Source organism: Nycticebus coucang, chromosome 16 (genome assembly GCF_027406575.1).
Source record: "Nycticebus coucang isolate mNycCou1 chromosome 16, mNycCou1.pri, whole genome shotgun sequence".
NCBI classification, from domain to species: Eukaryota; Metazoa; Chordata; class Mammalia; order Primates; family Lorisidae; genus Nycticebus; species Nycticebus coucang.
The window spans coordinates 30,145,994-30,167,979 of record NC_069795.1 but is presented as its reverse complement, the minus strand read 5'-3'; the positions used below and the strand labels follow the sequence as shown (position 1 = coordinate 30,167,979).

At 34.5% G+C, this 21,986-nt stretch overlaps 1 non-coding gene across 1 annotated transcript; it reads left to right on the top strand.

Moving 5' to 3' along the window:
- Window positions 1–15,981: 15,981 nt before the first annotated feature.
- On the top strand, window positions 15,982–16,118 carry LOC128568297 (small Cajal body-specific RNA 21). Its single transcript, XR_008375105.1, has one exon. It is a non-coding gene; the product is annotated as a small Cajal body-specific RNA 21 (non-coding RNA).
- Window positions 16,119–21,986: the final 5,868 nt, after the last annotated feature.

Below are 21,986 nucleotides of genomic sequence, written 5' to 3'. Positions count from 1 at the left end.
AAGGGTAAAGAAATTTGATACATGTATACAATGGAACATTATATAGCCATAAAAAGGAATGAAATCCTGCCTTTTGCAAGAACATAGATGGACCTGGAAAAAATTATGTTAGGTGAAATAAACTAGGCACAGAAACACAAACTTTGTATATGCTCACTCATATTGGTAGCTAAATATTAAAAACAATTGATCTTATGTTGATAAAGAGTAGAACAATGGTCACCACAGATTAGGAAACCTAGCAGGGAGAGGGGAATACAGCAAGGCTAGTCCATGGGCAGGAAAAAATAGTTGGTTCGAGAGAAAGAAAAATATTTACTAACAAAATAGTGACAATAGTTATCAAAAATTATGGCATACTTTAAAATAACTAAAAGTGAATTTGGAATACTAACGCAAAGAAATGATAAATGCTTGAGGGTAATGGATACCTCAAATACCTTGATCACTTATACATATTGTATGCCTGTATTCAAATATCACATATGCTCTATAAACATACACAACTGTCTCCAAAATATTACAAATAAAAATTAAATTAAAAAATCATTTAACCTTAATTACCTTCTGAAGACACTATTTTCATTGAAGGTTATTTCCTCAACATATGAATTTGAGGGGACATAATTCTGTCCATAGCAGAACGGTATTCCCCTCCAAATGTTAGGAAGAGAACAATTCCTGAGTGTTTGGTAACAGCAAGACTACTACCCCTAACAGGAATCGGAGACAACTTTTCAGAAACTTGTGGTCATTTTGTTATATTCTATTAGATCTCAAGCTTTTATACATCACAAAAGGAGTGGGGACATAATATAAGGTGTTCTTAAACCAAGATAGGAGAGCTGTGAACTATCAACTTAGAGACATTATTTTAAATCCCGAGGTTAGATGAGATTCCTAAAGCAGTAGCAGTAGCAGAGGAGATATGAGATTCCTCAAGCAAAAGTTTGAGATTAGCAGCTGGAGAGGTGTCACAGTCAGCTAATACCCAAATGTTACTAAAGGAATCCCAAGTCTATGGTCAGAGAGAGGAGGAAATCTGTAGCAAGGATCAAAGTCCAGATTAAATTGCCAAATGTACAGACCTTTGTTGTCCTCACTCTTTTATTCTTTTCAGAATCTTTGTCTATATTCTTGTGTAAGTGAGAGGATAATTTTGACATATCTACGGTAAGCACCAGTCTGTTGAGTCTTACAGAGAAATTGCTGACACTTTGAGGTCAAAATAAACTTAGTGATGCATTATATCATTTGTTTATAAATTACAGGCGCTCAATTTGTTGTATTTATATTTGTGAAATTCTTTATTTACTTATGATAGAGTGAAACCTTCCTGCCTTCATATGTGTGGCATTACAAAAAAATTACATTCTAGGAAGCTGAAGAAGAGACTAGTGAGAATGGTACATTTCCTGAAAATCGTGACTACTGTTATACACACACTCATTCTTTTTCATTAAATAGAAGTTACATAGACATGAATGCAATAACTCTTGCCTCTCATCTGGTATTTACACTTAAAGCAAAATACTGCATTTAAGGACATTTTTCTTTCTTTCTTTCTTTCTTTTTTTTTTTTCACCATACACTGGTTTTATAGACCATTTGACAAATTTTCATCACACTGGTTAACATAGCCTTCCTGGCATTTTCTTAGTTATTGTGTTAAGACATTTATATTCTATAAATATATCCCCATACATTTCTAGAATCAAATTCAGCTGGTTCAGAAAGAGCATCTTAACGTGTGAACAATAATTCTCAAGCATTTCTTTCATTGCTCTGTAAGTTTTCATTACCCAACAATTGGTAACTAGACAATATTATTTCCAATACATAACTAATTTGACCGAAATATAACTCCTGTTTTTCACTTACCATAGTGGTCATATGCTCAGTCCCAGAGACCAACTGGAGACCTATTTCAATAAGAAAGTTTAAGTAAAGAATATTGCTATGTAAAATCATCTGGAGATATATTTTTAGAACCTGATCTAAGAAGTTAAAGTCTAAAATAAATACCAAAACTACATGTCAATAAGAGACATACAAAAGCCCAATTTCTTTTGAAAGTTTCGCTAAATGTATTCTATCTAATTAAGTAAAAATTTTCAGGAAAAGTTTCCAAAATAAGGTAAACTTTCAATGGTTAACCAACTTCTCTCTTTCTTTCTCTCTCTCCATCATGTATATAAATCTATGTATAACTTACATGTATGTATATATGCATAATCAAAATATGCATTTATACATTGTATATATATTATCTAAAATAACAGTATTCATATTTAAATATTTTATTGAAAACAATGAGAAAACGTTCCTACATCCCATTTTCAGTCAGCCCACGGATAACCTATACCATCATCTTTCTCTCCTAGACATTGATTAGGAATGGGATGAGCTTAGAAGGAGGACGAGGTTATAAGGGTAGCAGTTCAATCAGTAAACCTATAAAGGAGGATTAGTGGCATCCACAGAATAAATCAGTGGATTTCTCTCCTAATTCTCAAACCCAGTACCTCTTTCTCTATCCTCCCCAAAGATATCTGATGACAGCCAGATCGTGAACACAGAACTATTTCTGTTTCTGACACGTACATGTGTCTCCTTGTTTGTGATTTATAATCACAAAAATGACAGGTTCCAGATGCTTTCTAAATTTTACTTTAGTGGAAAGCTTTTAAAAATAAATTCCAGGACAAACTTGTATTTTTTTTCTTACTGTTCTGTTACTTTTATTGGCTTCTCAAAACCTTCTGTCCCCACGTCAACTGACTTGACAGAATGAAACAGAACTTAGTGTGAGAGAAACTGAGTACGCTTACTTGGGGAAAAAACTATCGAAATTCTGTCTGGGAAATGATAATTTATACAAGTATAATTGCTACCATAAATAATATTCAATACAATAAATTAGACAGAAATAAACCTGTTTTTCCAGTTTATTAGAATGCAAAACTGCAATTATTCAATGTGTCAATAATGTTATAAGTAGTACTATAGAAAGGTTAGAATATATGATTTATTATTAATGAGGGATTTTAGAACTTGATCTTTGGAAATATTTCAAGTCAATATTAATAATTTTTTATTTTTGAAGCTCAATTCTATTTTATTTCAATTTCTACCTTCTACACCCAATTACTCTTACTCATAAACCTTAAAAATTTAACTTTACAGTTAATGAGCATGGAGAGTCTGACGATATTGCATTTATACTTCACCTCTTAATTACTATTAACGTAGCTTTGCTGTGATCCAATACTCTCTGTCCAATACCAGGAAAGAAATTCACAAACCAGGCTGCTAAGTCACAATCAGTGGGAATGATGATTTCCCTTTAAAATTGGAAGAATACAAAATATTTTCAACTTATTTACTTATTGCTGGGAGTTCAGGGCTCAGAATAAAGCTTGTGCTAACTTTTACTTATGTAATTATTAAGAGACTTACGTGTGAGATTAACAACCACCCTATAAGAATTAAATCCCTTCCACTCAGGCATTCATTATTTGACTGTGAAGATTTGTTTCTAGGGTAAAGAGCATCCTCTATGTTCCAAGAACACCGGTAATTTTGAATGATTTCATTACTTTCATTATGAAAGCTCATTGACAGCGAGTCATGTGCACCCAATGGCAGTTGCTTACAGAGTTTGTAGTTCCTCTCATATTTTCCCTGTTAACAGTGTTTTTTCCAACTTCCTCTTCTTTCATTTTATAATACAGGCTGAGCATCTCTAATCCTACGGGATGATACCTCTGGAGAAAACACTTTAAAAAGTGATCCAGCATAATGCATTCTCTTCCCTAAAGACCCTCTTCCTGGTTCCCCAACTATCTCTGATGTTTCTTTTTACCTAAAAAAAAAAAAAAAAAAAAAAAATCAACAGGCAATAACCTTTTAATCAAAACAGATCTTCGTAGGTGAAGACTGAGGTGGCCACTGCTTGCTGTGGGTGATGCGTAACAGCTCATACTGGTGTTCTGGTGACACCACTATGCTGCTCAGCTACCTTGAACGTGTCATTTGTCACAGTATTAATGGAATGTCATTTTTTTTTACCCTTAAGTACTTATGTGTGAATAAGAATAAGAAGTGGCTCCTTATTGGTAGCATAGAAATAAGAGTCAGGAATAATGGTGATACCAGATTATCCAAAGGGTGGCTTAGAGAGTGACTCTTCTGCTTCCTGATTATTTAATGCATATGAACTTTGCTTCATGCACACAATTCTTAAAAATATTGTATAAAATTACATTCAGGCTATGTGTGTAAGATGTCTATGAAACATAAATTAATCTCATGTTGAAGCTTTTGTCCTATCCCTAAGATATTCCATTATACATATGCAAGTATTCAAAACTCCATAAATATAAAAAATCCTAAACCCTTCTGGTTTGGAGCATTTTAGATAAGGGGAACTCAACTGGTACCGGCCCTTCGTTTTTAATTCTTACCAACAAATATATGGGTAGATCTTAACTTAAGCATAAGAGACAATAGAAATTTCAGGACAGGTATGAAGCCACTTTGTTTCACTTGTACCAGTTTTTGCTACTCACAGAGTGGAAACTCCAATTTTGCAAAAACAATTGCAATCAGTAGAACACTTCTTTCAGTTCCTCAGGCATCTCTCTCCCACCGTGGGTCTCACTCTGTTTTACACACACACTCTCTCTCTCTCATCCTCACACACACCTCCTTTCTATATGACTTTTCTTCTAAGAACAATCTATTCTCTTATTCCTGTGCCCTCACTTTGCATTTTCTTATCAAATCATTCATATTTATAAAATAGTAAATTATAGAGATGATGAACATTTTCTCATGTGTGTGTTAGCCATTCGTCTGTCGTCTTTAGAGAAAGTTCTATTCATGTCTCTTGCCCATTGATATAAGGGATTGTTGGCTTTTTTCATGTGGATTAATTTGAGTTCTCTATAGATCCTAGTTATCAAGCTTTTGTCTGATTGAAAATATGCAAATATCCTTTCCCATTGTGTAGGTTGTCTCTTTGCTTTGGTTATTGTCTCCTTAGCTGTACAGAAGCTTTTCAGTTTAATGAAGTCCCATTTGTTTATTTTTGTTGTTGTTGCAATTGCCATAGCAGTCTTCTTCATGAAGTCTTTCCCCAGGCCAATATCTTCCAGTGTTTTTCCTATGCTTTCTTGGAGGATTTTTATTGTTTCATGCCTTAAATTTAAGTCCTTTATCCATCTTGAATCAATTTTTGTGAGTGGGGAAAGGTGTGGGTCCAGTTTCAGTCTTTTACATGTAGACATCCAGTTCTCCCAACACCATTTATTGAATAGGGAGTCTTTCCCCCCAGGTATGTTCTTGTTTGGTTTATCAAAGATTAGGTGGTTGTAAAATGTTAGTTTCATTTCTTGGTTTTCAATTCGATTCCAAGTGTCTATGTCTCTGTTTTTGTGCCAGTACCATGCTGTCTTGAGCACTATGGCTTTGTAGTACAGATTAAAATCTGGTATGCTGATGCCCCCAGCTTTAAAAAATGTTCATCATCTCTATATATTAGAGAAATGCAAATCAAAACAACCCTGAGATATCATCTAACCCCAGTGAGAATGGCCCACATCACAAAATCTCAAAACTGCAGATGCTGGCGTGGATGTGGAGAGAAGGGAACACTTCTACACTGCTGGTGGGACTGCAAACTAGTACAACCTTTCTGGAAGGAAGTATGGAGAAACCTCAAGGCACTCAAGCTAGACCTCCTATTTGATCCTGCAATCCCATTACTGGGCATCTACCCAGAAGGAAAAAAATCCTTTTATCATAAGGACACTTGTACTAGACTGTTTATTGCAGCTCAATTTACAATTGCCAAAATGTGGAAACAGCCTACATGCCCACCGACCCAGGAATGGATTAACAAGCTGTGGTATATGTATACCATGGAATACTATTCAGCCATTAAAAAAAAATGGAGACTTTACATCCTTCGTATTAACCTGGATGGACGTGGAAGACATTATTCTTAGTAAAGCATCACAAGAATGGAGAAGCATGAATCCTATGTACTCAATTTTGATATGAGGACAAATTAATGACAATTATGGTTATGGGGGGGAAGCAGAAAGAGGGAAGGAGGGAGGGGGGTGGGGCCTTGGTGTGTGTCACACTTTATGGGGGCAAGACATGATTGCAAGAGGGACTTTAGCTAACAATTGCAATCAGTGTAACCTGGCTTATTGTACCCTCAATGAATCCCCAACAATAAAAAAAAAAAAAAAAATAAGTAAATTATATATTTCTTTCTCAAGGCCTTCATCAACATTTCAAATACCAGGCTAATTTCTGTTTTCTAGAGACTCTGCTTAGGTCTTTCGATATAGAAGTATTATCACGTAGCCAGTATTATTTTTTACTTCTTTTGTGTGTGATCTCTCTCACCACACTGGACATTCTCTCAGAGTATACACGTCATTCACCCGGCGCAGTGCTCAGCGCCTAATGTGTGTTCATATCTGGTTATTCAAATAGTATTAATCTGTTTTATTAATATTCATGAGCCTCATGTATCTCTTGGCCTCTTCAAATGTTAGTACAAAATAAGATGTACGGGCGGCGCCTGTGGCTCAGTCAGTAAGGCGCCGTCCCCATATACCGAGGGTGACGGGTTCAAACCCGGCCCCGGCCAAACTGCAACCAAAAAACAGCTGAGTGCTGTGGCGGGCGCCTGTAGTCCCAGCTATTTGGGAGGCTGAGGCAAGAGAATCGCTTAAGCCCAGGAGTTGGAGGTTGCTGTGAGCTGTGTGAGGCCACGGCACTCTACCCAAGGGCCATAAAGTGAGACTCTGTCTCTACAAAAAAAAAAAATGAGATGTACGTAAGTGTAAAATACACACCAGATTTAGAAGACTTAGTGGAAAGTAAAATATCTCAATTATTTTATATGAATTACACATTGAAATAATTTTTTTGAGATAATAGATTATTATTAGAGTTAATTTTACCCTTTATTATTATTTTCTGTAATGTGGCTACTTGAATTTTTCTTTTTTTTTCTTTTCTTTTTTTTTTTTTTTTTTTTGAGACAGAGTCTCAAGCTGTTGCTCTGGGTAGAGTGCCAAGGCATCACAGCTCACAGCAACCTCCAACTCTTGGGCTCAGGTGATCCTCTTGCTTCACTTTTGTTCTATTGTTAGTAGAGATGGAGTCTTGCTCTTGCTCAGGCTGGTCTCAAACTTGTGAGCTCAAGCTATCTATTTGCCTTGGCTTCCCAGAGTGCTAGGATTACAGCCCTGAGCCACCACTCCCAGCCTACTTGAAATTTTTAATTAAGTTTGTAGCTGGCAGTCATGCTTGGCGTTGTATTTCTACTGGACAGCACTAGAAAAAAATCACACATACTTTAGACACAAGAACATCATAACCACATTATTATACGCATTTTGTCATTAAATGTTAGTTAAGGTGTTATTTCATTGTTGGTGAAATTAAAAACATAGTGATATTTTAGATCTCATTAAAATGTCTTACTTAATTTAAGCATTTTCATTGTTCCACAATCTATTATCTTTAATTACGATAGATTATAGGAATGATATGAACATCAGTAGTAATTTTATTTTATTTTTTTAAATTTTTTTTAGCTTACAAACAACTCAAATTTCTTTCTTTTTTATTATTAAATCATAGCTGTGTATATTAGTGCAGTCAAGGGGTACAATGTGCTGGTTTCATATATAATCTGAAATATTTTCATCAAACTGTTTAACATAGCGTTCATGGCATTTTAATTTTAAATTAATGCTATATATATATATATTTTGAGACAGAGTGTCACTTTGTTGCCATTGGTAGAGTGCTGTGGCATCATAGCTCACAGCAACCTTAAACTTGGGCTTATGCAATCCTCTTGTCTCAGCCTCCCAAGTAGCTATAACTACAGTCACTGACTGCAATGCCTGGCTATGTTTTAGGGACAGGTCTGGCTCTTGCTCAGGCTAGTCTTGAACTCCTGAGCTCAAGCAGTCTATCCCCCTTGGCCTCCCAGAGTGCTGGGAGTAGAGGTGTGAACCACTGCACTTGGCCAAAAGAAATATATTAAAATTACAATTCCAATCTGGAAACATTCAGAATATTTTCTCATTTTAAAGTTTGTGCAAAAGAAAAAATGATTCCAGACCAGCTCAGTTTGGAAGGACGTTCTGCAATAACGGAATATCTGTGTTCTAGATCTATGACATTTAGTAGGGTGACTACGAACCACAGTGGCCATGTGAGTACTTGAAATATGTGTGTGTGACTGATAAAATAAATTCATAATTTTAATTATTTTAAATTTTAAAAGGAAAATGTAACTAATGTCTATCATATTGCACATTATTCCTCTAGACTGAAAGATAATCCCTGCCCTATAGCTAGCAGCTTTGAATTTCAGGTACCCACACCTTGAAATGCCATATTGGAAATATGTCTATCTCATCTAAATTATAAGTAAAACATAAAGTTTTATAGAATGAAAATACTTCAAATACTTTAAAAATACCTTTCCTGTTGAGTTTAAAAAATTTTTCCCTTTATTTCTTAATAAAGACATCCATATTTAAGTTGCCAGTGAGATTTACTTAAATGTTAATTATCTGATATCAGCATCCCTTCATGTAGCTAAATTACACGTTTGATTTTTAATTAAAACTAGAACATCCATTAAAAAAACAATTTTAGAAGGTTCTCCCCCCAGTTCTTTTTTGTTTGTGTCTTACATTTATAAGCACACTGCTTTTGATATTCTATGTGATTATTTCAGGATAACCTAAATCTGTAGAAGTCATTTTGAGGAGGGCTTTCTTGTGTAAAAACAATTTCTAATTTGGGAATATGCAAAATGAATTGCGCGTTTAAAATGCTAAATCTCATTCTTGTGATTTGTCTCCTGCAGAATGTCCAGAAAATAGGTTTTTAAAGAACAAGATGTAATTAACATTCAATTTTATCTGTTTAATTATGAGCTAATATCTGATTGAATAGAAACATTTCTGTCTCTGGTTTTCATCGAGGGAAATATGAAAATCCTAGAGGCTCTGACTGGTAAGATTTTTGCCCAAATTTATTATTCTGTACATTAGAAATATTAGTCACAAGTAAAATGACTTTGAGAAAGTCACATTTACTTCATCATAAACACGGAGAAGCAGAATATTGAGTTTTGGTAGCGGGAGTATAATTAATGTCTTTTTAAATTGTGTCCTTTCCTTTCCAAATTGTCTGTAACATATCTGCATTCCTTTCCCCAAGAATGTCCCACCCCTGTTTGGTCAGAGTAGAAAGGGGAAAGAACAAGCCTTTGCTAAGCACCAGCTCTGGACTGGGCATCATGCTGGAAGATCCTACGGTACATTATTATTTCCTGTTATCCTCAAGTAAACTTTCCGAGAGGGGTGACTGAGTTGGGGCTCTCAGCAGTTGAAGGCATTGGCTCCTTGTCACAAAGCTGATGAGGGAAGAATGGGAGGAAAGGGAGGGCGAGAGTCAAATCCACGCTGTCCTACGTACGAAGTCTACACATTCTTTTCCACATCACACGGATCCTTTATAAAAACTTCATATATTTTGTAGTCTTTTCTGATTCAGAAAACAAGAAAAGTGAAAGTTGACATTGTTTTTGAAATATGTTTGGAAAATATTTGTTTTCAAACACACAAGACTTAATCTACTCCTTTTAGGGCTGTGTGTTTCTATTAAAATTCGAGGGGTTTTGTTATTAATTTCCTTTGGATCTTTTAAATGGTCTTGTTACCAAATGAATTCAGTGTTGCATTTTTTCCATTGATCTAAATAATTTGGTTAATATAGTGTTGTACTTACCAAATAAAGTTTCTAGTATTATGTGAAGATTCTGCTTAAAATATTTGAATTCAGTTTCAATGGGGTCATTCATGGAGAAAAATAAAAGGCATGGCATTTAAATAATTTGATGTTCTAATTTTTTTTGATGGGTGAACTTTAAAAATAATGGCTAAAAAAGAAACAAAGGCCAATAAATTAAGTATCATGAAGGTACTTCGAGTATATATTTTTCTGGATAACACATTACATAAAAACAAGCCAGTGGTTTAGAACTGAGACTTACTTACCATTGAATTTTGTTTCCACCACTTGCTTAAGTGGTAACCGGGGGCTTCCTAAATCTCAGCTCACTCATCTATATCACAATGGAAGTGTCTGAATTCTCCAAGTATTAATACAATGCTTAGCACGGTCACTCCTATGTAACACTTGCTAAATTAATTCAATTATTGTTGCATTTATTATTGTGCAATTATTATTTCCATCTACAATGTGGTATGTTGGGGTTAGATATCTATGGATTTTAAATAACTTACTGAAATAGTATATTAAAAAAAAGTTAGAATTTTTTGTAAGTAACAACAGCACAGGTCTTTGTACATAATATTACACTCACTGAACGCATATTAAGTGTGCAAAATAGTACTTCTCTGAGTACTATAGTTGTATAATATGAGCATATTGATATTTCTTTAAACCATGGTGTTTTTTTTCAGGGAAAACTGAATAATAACCTCTATTTTATAACAAATCATAAATTAAGGTCACAAAATATGTTAGTCAATCTATACTAGTCAAGCTTCTCCAAAAAATATTGATTTTTAAAATATAAGCAACTAAATCCTTTAAGATCTAATTCTGAAAATTCTTTTATTTTATTGCTACATGGAAGTTTAAGGAAAACTAATACTTATATGGATAAATGTATGAACTAACATGGATGACTTAATAGTTACTCTATGTTATTGATAACTATGTTTAGATATTTGTCCCCTCAAAACCTCGGGTTGAAATGTACTCACCATTGTAAAAGTATGAAGATGGGAGAGCTTCAACAAGTGCTTAGACTCTGAGGGCTCCTCCCTCACAGGTGGGATTGGTGCCCCATGACCTTGTACAGGATGAATTCTGCTCCCTCTCATTGTCTTTCTTTCCCTTTCTGCCCCTTTCTTTTCCTTTCTGTATATGATCCCTTCCGCCAAGTTATGATATAGCAAGAAGACCATTGCCAGATGCTAGCACCTTGATCTTGGACTTTGCAACCTCCAGAATTGTGAAATTAAATCTCTGTTCATCAGAAATCACCCTGTCTGTGGTATTCTGTCAAAACGGCACAAAACAGATGAGGACATTATAAAAGTAGAAATAAAATGACCTACTCCTGAGAGTCCAAATCTCCCTTAGAAAGCATAATTGCCTCAAAAAATAACATAAAAACATTTTCCCACCATTGGTACCTCAATGGCAAGTGGGAACTACATTGTGTGGGTTCCACTATAGAAGCACAATTTACATTCAAAATCAAAAATTATTTTTTAAAAATTAAAAAGTTACTTGTTTCTAATAACTTGGGGTGGTCCATAATATTTCCTCACATATTTTAATTACATGGGCTTCTGAGTTAAGGTAGAGCTCTGCCAAGGGAAGAAAAATATACAGAAATTATGTCTGAGGTCTTAGTGCTTGACAAATGCTACTTTACTTGAAAACATTTAATTGGAAAATCTCTTTCCTAGAGAGTCAACCTTATCCTCTGGCTTTGCAGTAAATATCTTACTTTCATGTATTTATTTTGGGAAAAAAATGTATTTATAGAACAGATGTCAACCTTTAAAAAGCAAAGCATAACTATTAAAAATATGAATAGTTCTTAATCCATATTGCTCAGCACCTGTGGCTCAGTGAGTAGGGCGCCAGCCCCATATGCCAAGGGTGGTGGGTTCAAACCCAGCCCTGGCCAAACTGCAACAACAACAAAAAAAAGAATATGAATGTATGTGGTATATTCCAATTTTAAATGACACAGTCAGAAAAAGACAAGTATACTAGAATGGCAGATTAAAAATATTCTGATAGGTTTGTACACAGAGCTGTCTCTGGAGACAAGCAAGTTAGTCACTACAGAAATATTTAAAGCGTGAATATTTATTGAGCCTGATTTTATCATGAAATACAAAAATGGGGTAGTTCATCCCAATGGAATAAAGGCTATGTGTGTGCCTCTGCACACAGGAATGTTGTGGGGTAAGAGGGTGGAAAAAGAGAGATAAAGAGGCAGAGAAACAGAGAGGGGAGAAATGGTGCTTGTGTTTGCCTCAGTTCAACGTGCTACAGAGTTGATAAATTTAGAGGCTAAATCCCTAGCAGCAATAACATGCTTTTCCAACTTCTGGGAGTATCTCAATCTTCTTGTACATAAATCCTTAGTACAATGTGTGGAGATGACATCATGAAAGAACAATGGTTAAAAATCGAGGATATTATAATCCAATAATATTACTCTTTGTTGTAAGAGATAATTCATATATTCATAGAAGAACACAATTCAAATATATTCCTTATAGTCACCTATTCAATCCTATTCAGGTTTACATCTTTGTTTTGTTTTGTATTTAAGGATTGGTTTATTCTCATATTAATATAAAGGTAAGTAAGTTATTTTTGTTTGGGGGGGTTTGAGACAGAGTCCCACTATGTCACCCTTAGTAGAATGCCGTGGCATCACAGCTCACAGCAACCTCAAATTCTTGGGCTCAAGCAATTCTCTTGCCTCAGCCTCCCAAGTAGCTGGAACTACAGGCACTCGCCCAAGGGTGGCCATGTCAGGCTATAAGAAGACTGACCAGAAATCAGTGGTATCTTAGCCTTGCATTTCCATTGTCTAGAAATGTGAGAAATATCTGTGTTAAAGCCACCCAGCCAGTGGTAGGTGGTATCTTGTTATGATACCCTAGGCTGACTAATATCCTTCATTCAGGAAAACAACTCTAACAAGCAGTTTATAGCATTTTGGTAACAGCAATTAGCAACATGTATTAGATTTTTCTGCATTTCTTGTCGTGCATTTAGAACTTTACAGGTATAATCTCATTGACTCCTCAGGCCAGTCTGAGAAGATAGGTATTTCTGTGATACCATATGTTGGTAGATATGAAGTACAGAGATCAGCTATCTAAAGACTAAATCATTGCTCTTAGGATACAAGGACCATCATTAATATGCTGCAGTTTCGATTTATAAGTGCATATTTGCTTGAATATTAAGAATCATTGAAAGTTTTTAACATCACATTTTAATCCCATATTTATCATATTATCTAAACAAATAAAAATTCTAGTTAAAAGCTTTCTAACATAGCTATTAATAAAGGTAAATTTGTAAAGTTTATCATTTGCTATAATTCCATATGTGAAAAGAAACATAAAATATATTAAAACAGAAATGGGACAAAGGTGATTATAAATGTTGGTATTAAATTTAATGTTTGATATCATAAATTTCAAAAGACTTGGTGACTACTTAAAGGTCCAATTACATGAACTCAACATGAAAATTTAAAAGGTACAACATCCCCAAATAGACTTGCCAGTGATTAAAAAGAAAATATCAAAGAACTTGAAGGCTTGAAATGTAATAAGGCCCAAATGAGTTAGCGATGGCTACCATAAAAATCTGGCAGGGCATTTTATTTATAATTTGTAATAAAACTGTCACAGGTTGAATTTATAAAAGCACTTATCTTAGAAAAATAAATCTATTTGCCAAGGGCAAGTTAATAACCTCTACAGTTCATTTGAATATATAGACAAAGAGATGGTTTGGCAAATAGAGCATCATAAGTCTATCGAGAAATGTATAGGATGCCGTGACAACAGAAACACAAAACAGTTCTGTGCTGTGAATGAACAGCAGGAATACTTTCTACATTATCTGAAATACAAATAAGTAATGTTAACCTTGCACTTAAGGAACAGGCACACAGAGAAAATTGTGTTCAAGTATTCCATTTTAAGAAATAATTAAAAATATTTAAAATTAAATAGTAAAAGAACATGTGGATTTGCACTATACCTAATTGAATATATAATTATTTCCTAAGGATTAGAAGCTATTTATTTGAGGAATTCAAGGGAAAAATATTTTACTTAATACATAGAGTTTTACAGATACTCATAATGTTAACCATATGCCATTTAAATAAACTATCCCTTGAAAGAGAATGTAATGTTAGTGGAACCACAAAAACCCATAGTCATACATATTTTAAAAATAACTAGGGTGATAGCATGATAGAAATTTACAAGCCCCTGCTGTCATAATAAGGTTGGGCAAGACTTTTAGCCATTTTGTGATTTTATTTTTCTAGAATGTCCATAGAAATTTCCAATGGAACTTTCTATGCCCCTCAGTAATGCAAACATAGCAAGAGTGAGACCCCTTTTCTACCCTAAAATAGAAAAAAAAAATGAGTTGGATGTTGTAGTGGGCAACTATAGTCCCAGCTATTTGGGAAGCTGAGGCACGAGGATTGCTTTAGCCTAAGAGTTTGATGTTGCTGTGAGCTCTGAGAATGCCATGGCATTCAATCTCAGGGCAAAAAAGTGAGACTTTGTGCCAAAAACAAACAAACAATCTTGTGTGTGGACTCACATATTTTTTTTTTCCAGTGCAATGTTGTATACAGAGTTAGTTATCGAACTTCTTTTATTTAAGACAGGGCCAGCAAACTTTTCCTTAAAGGGCAGATACTCAACTCTGCCATGCTAATGGGAATAGCTATAGGCAACATGTAAATAAATAGGCTTGGCCATGTTTTTAAAAAGTTTAGTTTACAGTAACAGACACGATCTGGTCAGTGGATAATAATTTTCCAACCCAATTTGGAAGAAAAAGAAGGTTGTCTATATTCTTTACTTTTTCTATTTTCTCTTAAACAACCCTTTTAGAAATACACATTCACGTCAAAAGGATCATTCACCATGGTAAGTGAGATTTACCCCTGGGATGCAAGGATGGGTCAACATATGTAAATCAATACTGTGACATATCGCATGAACAGAATGAAGACAAAAACCATATGAACATCTCAGTAACAACAGGAAGGGCATTTGACAACATTCAACATCTTTCCATGCTTTCCTTCATGCTTTACCTTTTCAGTTGGAAATCTACATCTTCCAGCATCTTTTATTTAGCTTTTCCCTTTACTTTGATCATTCATAAACTCATCTTTCTAAGGCTTTTCTGCTATTTTTTAAAAAAGTAATACAGCAGAAAAACCTCATAAGTTAAAGAATATGAATAGCAAATCTATCCACTGGTTCTATTAAGGATGTTGTAAATTCTTTCATGCAAACAGTGCTTCTTTTGTCAATTCTTGGTGCCAAGTTCTAGCTCTGTTAATATTTTGCTAGGTAACTATGAAATCAACTTCTCTATTTTATCTGCTATATAATAGGATTCATAAGAGCATACATCTCAGTGAATCTTAAATGAGCTAATGTATATATAATGAGCTAAGCATATATTTTGCCAGTGCTCAAAAATGAAAAGTATTTGATATATAGTAACTATTATTACTTTTACATTTATTAAAATTAATAATTATCTCAGGTTTGGGATAAATTAATTATAGTCAAAGATATTTTTACAAAATATGTAATATACCATAGCTTAACAGAAATAAATATTTTATCACAAGTTAATATTAAGGGCTAATGAAGTAGATCAATCAGGGATGGCTGAGGAAAACTAAGTGATGATATTTTATAATAGACCCCAAAGGAGGATGTAGTCTTTCACTGGCAGTGTTGGCGCAGACGGTTAACAAGATGTATGGTTCCAGCAAAGGCCCTAATGCTGAAAAAGTGTGTAGGGACTCGCCTGCCTTGAGCCATCACCTTGAGTGAGAGTGGCAGCAGCAGGAGGGCTCAGATGGAAGGCTGGCTGGAAAATACGACGTATTTGGAAATAGTTTCTTTTCATTAGTAGTCTATTTGCCTGGTACTTCATCCCAAGGTGGTATTTGCTCCCTGAGTAAATAAACTTAAGGAAAGAACTTGCACTGGGAGGAATTTATATAGAGAGTACACTAAGGTATCATTTTGTGGGGTGAGTGAAGCGAGAGCAAATGTGGCCAATATTCTGGATTTTACTGGGTTTGCTTCCTGGGGAGTGGGCTCAGCCTACTCCAGCTCCCCTCAGGCGAGCCTGGAGTAGAGGGCTGGACACCCTTCCCGCGGAAGAGGCATTGAAGTAAAGAGCCTCACCTGGGCTGCCCTAGCCTCACATTTTCTTGGCCATGATAACCTGGCAGGAGGAGACAGTGAATTGATTTTAAACTAAAATATCAGGGTTCTCATGAAAAAGAAGGGCCCTGAAATTCATGAAACGCTAAGAAGGATAGTGTGAACAACGAAGGGACACGGACATTAAAATCTATTCCACATCTGGACTCACTTCACCCTAGTTCATGAAGTACCATCTTTAACCTGCAGTTTTTGCCTCTGTAAGTGAAGAAATTGAATTGAATGATTTTCTAGGTACCTTCTACCACCAGGAAACTATAACTATTTTATCTTGTGGTAACAAGAAAACAAAAAAGAGCTGAGAACCAAAACTCTCACTGTATCTATTTCATAGGAAAGGGACCTCAGATATAATTTTAATTCTTGTGTTATTCAAGAAAACAAAGAACATAAAGTTAAATTGATTCATGCTAAGATTTTCAGGCAAGGAAATAAAATATAAAGTCAAAGCGAGACTCATGGGGAAAGGTATATAGACATTATGGTACCAAATTTTATATTTTGCTATAGAGTCCAGAAGCCCAGCAGGGAAAAAATAAATGGGGAGATAATACCTGAAGGTTTAGAAGTCAGTGTAAAGCCATGCTCACTTGGAATTATGACTAGATAATACTTTAGCTTTTTCTAATGTACAAAGTATTTTGTCATTTATTATCCCATTTTGTCACTTCAATAAACTTATGAGGTACAATTTATCCCATGAAATTTTTCACTACTTGCTCAGCTTCTTGAAAGCTGGGTCTTTTGAATTCCAGTCCAGCAGCACTCCTGCCATGTAATCAGCAGCCACCGTGGACTCAGAAATATTGTGCTGTGATTGAACTGAATTTGCTGATGATTTCTGCAGCAGTCTGTAAACTTTATTTAGGAAGGGGAGAAGTGGCAAGTTTACAGTTAAGTACTAACCAGGAGATCGATGCTTAAAAGGGGCTGGGAATATGGGGCTGCATGGATAATTGAAATTACATGTGCAGAAAGTTCTGACTCCTGTCTGTCCTGTCTGGTACTGGTGACCTGGGACCTGATGAGTTTGGCATGCAAAAATGTTGCTTGGGTGTGTAGTGTGATTGCTGCTGCTCCACGCCAGCTGCCAACATTTAATAGCGAGAGCTTTTATATAACTTCTAAGTTATATAACTTTTAAGTTTGTATAACTTCTAAAATTTTTAGATCTGGAACCAATTTGCTGGAAGTAAACAGCAGTGCCCTAACCAGTAAAATAGCGCTGAAAGTTTGCTGAAAGTACTAATTACTCCCTTTTGTTTCTTAAACTTGATCTTTCTAATACATTCTCTTTACTTTTTTTTACACACTCACACACATATATATATACATGTGTTAATTAGGTTTCCATATTTTTTTGCCTTCACAAAATTAAAAAGACAAAATTTAATAATAATAACAGTGTTTAAGATAAGGATTAGAAACAAAATCCTTGTAAAGAATGAAGGAACATAAATACACTCAGAAAAGGAATCAGACAATTGCTTCATCGGAATATTGAGCAATAATAATAATAATGCAAAGAAAGTAACATTCACATTGTCAAATAAGAGTGTGTCTATTATAGAATGCTTTGACTCTGAGATTCAGTATAGAGTCATCAGTTAACTACTTATTCTCTTTTTTAAGCATCAAAAAATAGACAACTAATACTCATAAATAAAAGTAAAAGATAATTTCAAAAAACACATCATGCTAAATCTTATGGACAATAGAAAAAGAAGAAATACATCAAAATCATTCTACTTGATCTGTCTACATCTTATATTAAAGTTGGAGAAAATATATTATTATAAAGGAGAAATTACAAACATATGTCACTTATAAATGAGGATACAATATCCTAAACAACATAGTAACATGTTGAGTTAAAAATTAATGTTTAAATAATATATTTTGATCAAATTAAAACCAATTTATATGAAAATTAGTCACTATTTTATTTTCTTTTCTTATTCTTTTTTTTCCTTCTATTCCTCTCTCTCAGACCTTCCCTCCTTCTCTGTCTGCTCTCCCCTTCCCCCATGCCCCACCATGTCATTAATTGTCATTAATTGTCTTCAAATCAAAATTGAGTACATAGGATTCATACTTCTCCACTCCTGTGATGCTTCACTAAGAATAATGTGTTCCACCTCCATCCAGGTTAGTAAAAATGCTGAAAAATATCCATTTTTATGGCTGAATAATATTCCATCGTATACATATACCACAGCTTGCCAATCCATTCTTGAGTTGAAGGACATTTAGGTTGTTTCCACATTTTGGTGACTGTAAATTGGGCTGTGAAAAATAGCCTAGTACAGGTGACTTTATAATAAAAGGCTTTTTTTTTTCCTTCTGGGTAGATGCCCAGTAATGGGATTGAAGGATCAAACTTGCATGATCAAGTAGGTTTCATCCCAGGGATGCAAGGCTGGTATAATATACGCAAGTCTATAAATGTTATTCACCGTATCAACAGAAGTAAAACTAAAAACCATGTGATCCTCTCAATAGATGCAGAAAAAGCATTCAACAAAATCCAGCATCCTTTTCTAATTAGAACACTGAGGAGTATAGGCATAGGTGGCACATTTCTGAAACTGATCGAAGCCATTTATGACAAACCCACAGCTTATATTTTACTGAATAGAGTCAAACTGAAAGCTTTTCCTCTTAGAACTGGAACCAGACAAGGTTTTCCTCTGTCACCTTTACTATTCAACATAGTGCTGAAAGTTCTAGCTAATATAATTAGACAAGACAAGAAAATAAAGGGCATCCAAATCAGAGCAAAGGAAGTAAAACTTTCCCTCTTTGCTGATGATATGATCTTATACTTAGAGAACCCTAAAGACTCAACCGCAAGACTCTTGGAAGTCATTAAAAAATACAGTAATGTTTCAGGATATAAAATCAATGTCCACAAGTCAGTTGCTTTTGTATATGCCAACAAAAGCCAAGATGAGAGGTTAATTAAAGACACAACTCCCTTCACCATAGCCCCAAAGAAAAGGAAATACTTAGGAATATACCTAACAAAAGAGGTGAAGGACCTCTATAAAGAAAATTATGTAATCTTAAGAAAGGAAATAGCAGAGGACCTTAACAAATGGAAGAACATACCATGCTCATGGCTGGGAAGAATCAACATTGTTAAAATGTCTATAATTCCCAAAGCAATTTACCGATTCAACACGATCCCTATTAAAATACCAACATCCTATTTTCAAAAAATGATTCTGCATTTTGTATGGAACCAGAAAAAAAACGTATAGCTAAGGCAGTTCTTAGTAATAAAAACGAAGCCAGGGGTATCACCATACCAGATTTTAGGCTGTACTACAAGGCCATAGTGGTCAAGACAGCATGGTACTGGCACAAAAATAGAGACATAGACATTTGGAATCAAATAGAAAACCAGGAAATGAAACCAACAACTTATAGCCACCTAATCTTCGATAAACCAAACAAGAGCGTCCACTGGGGGAAAGATTCCTTATTGAATAATTGGTGCTGGGAGAATTGGATATCCACCTGTAAAAGACCAAAACTGGACCTGTACCTTTCTCCACTCACAAAAATTGATTCAAGATGGATAAAGGACTTAAATTTAAGGCATGAAACAATAAAAATCCTCAAAGAAAGAATAGGAAAAACACTGGAAGATATTGGCCTGGGGAAAGACTTTATGAGGAAGACTGCCATGGCAATAGCAACAACTGCAATAATAAACAAATGGGATTTAATTAAATTGAAAAATTTCTGTACCACCAAGGAGACAACAACCAAAGCAAATAGACAACCTACTCAATGGGAAAGGATATTTGCATATTTTGAATCAGACAATCACTTAATAACCAGGATCTATACAGTACTTCAATTAATTCACAAGAAAAAAAAACCAACAATCCGGCAGCACCTGTGGCTCAAGGAGTAGGGTGCCGATCCCATATGCCGGAGGTGACGGGTTCAAACCCAGCCCTGGCCAAAAAACCAAAAAAAAAAAAAAAAAGAAAAAAACCAACAATCCCATACATCAATGGGGAAGAGAGATGAATAGAACCTTCTCCAAAGATGACAGACGAATGGCTAGCAATCATATGAAAAATGCTCATCATCCCTAATTATTAGAGAAATGCAGATTAAAACCACCCTGAGATATCACCTAACCCCAGCAAGAATGGCCTACATCACAAAATCTCAAAACTGCAGATGCTGGCATGGTTGTGGAGAGAAAAGAACACTTTTACACTGCTGGTGGGACTGCAAACTAACACAACCCTTTTGGAAGGAAGTATGGAGAAACCTCAAAGAACTCAACCTAGACCTCCCGTTTCATTCTCTTTACTTTTTTGACCCCTGGGTACATCTCAGTTTGCAAAACATTTTTAGAGCCTGAGATTCTTGAAGATTATTAGTGTATTTCTTTTTTTTGTCTTCAATAAGCATTTCAAATTATTGCATATGGGAGAAACTAAGAAAAGCTAACATACAGCCTTCGGAACAACCCCAGGTATATAAGTAAGGGGAAACATGGTTATAAAATGGAGAATAAATAAGAAACCAGAAAAATAAAACCCATTGCTCTACCTAAGCCAGACATTCAGCTATGCCAAAGTCAGTGAAAGCACCTTTTTTCTCCTTTTACATACTTTTATTATTTTCTTTGCCCAGAAAAACTGGCCATCTGTCTTTTGAAAAAAGTCAGACATTAACTGAAATTCAAACTTTTAAAATGTAGTATCAACCTTCTGGCATTACCTCAGAGTAAATTACCTATTCAATGAATTGAAGGAGGAAAAATGGGAAGCAGGTGAAATTTTATTTAGCAAGTCACCAAATATTCATCTTCTTTCACACAGACCAAATTACAATATTTAATAGGCATTATATGTTCTGATTGTAACTTTTAAATAGCTACTGTATACCTCACTGTAGTATAAAATATAAGGTGATATAGGATTAGTAGATACAAAAGCAAGAAAACTGAAGTCTTAAATAGAAATATAACCTAAGTTGTGGTTCCATTTGTCATGGGTTGATGACTAAAAGGATCTGACAATTCTCCTTTCACACGTCAGGCTTCCACATACGAAAATAAGCATACTCTGCATATGGTCACTTGAATACAAATAATGGCTAAGATTATTTTATTATTTAAAAGAGTGATGCCATACATTTCCCCTAATAATAGTAGTTAAAATGAAACCCCCAAAAGCCAACTTTTCTAAACATTTCCTATCCTATTCCTAATTCTATAATGGTCTTTCTCAATTACTACCTACTATGGTTATAAAATATAAATAGTACACTAGGAACTGCATTTTAAAAATAGAATATGCCGATTAATATACATTCTACCACATGTAAACAACTGAAAAATTATGCACATAAAACTTTTTTTCTACTATGAAGTGAAGCCTTAATATAATGATAAATAGAACAATTAAAATACTTTTAAGCTCATTTTAATTTCATATTCTTTTATTTTAATGTATTTTGTTACTTTTGTTATATAGATATGATTCCATATATTTCAAATATAATGTACTTTTGTTATATAGATATGATTCCTTATATTTCAAATATAATGTACTTTTGTTATATAGATATGATTCCATATATTTAAAATTATATTTCATTCCTCTATATATTATAATTTGTTGCATATAACCGTAGCAGTGTCATACAACAAAACAAAGTAATGCAACAATGAAATAAATCTAAATTTTGAACATAATTTTAGTACCCATGAGCAAGTTTAGTTCAGGCAAAACTATACGAAATATTATCTGATGGACAGCAATATGTTCCACCCTTAAAATTATATAAGAAATTAAAATCTTGGTTCTGAAAAATTCCCCA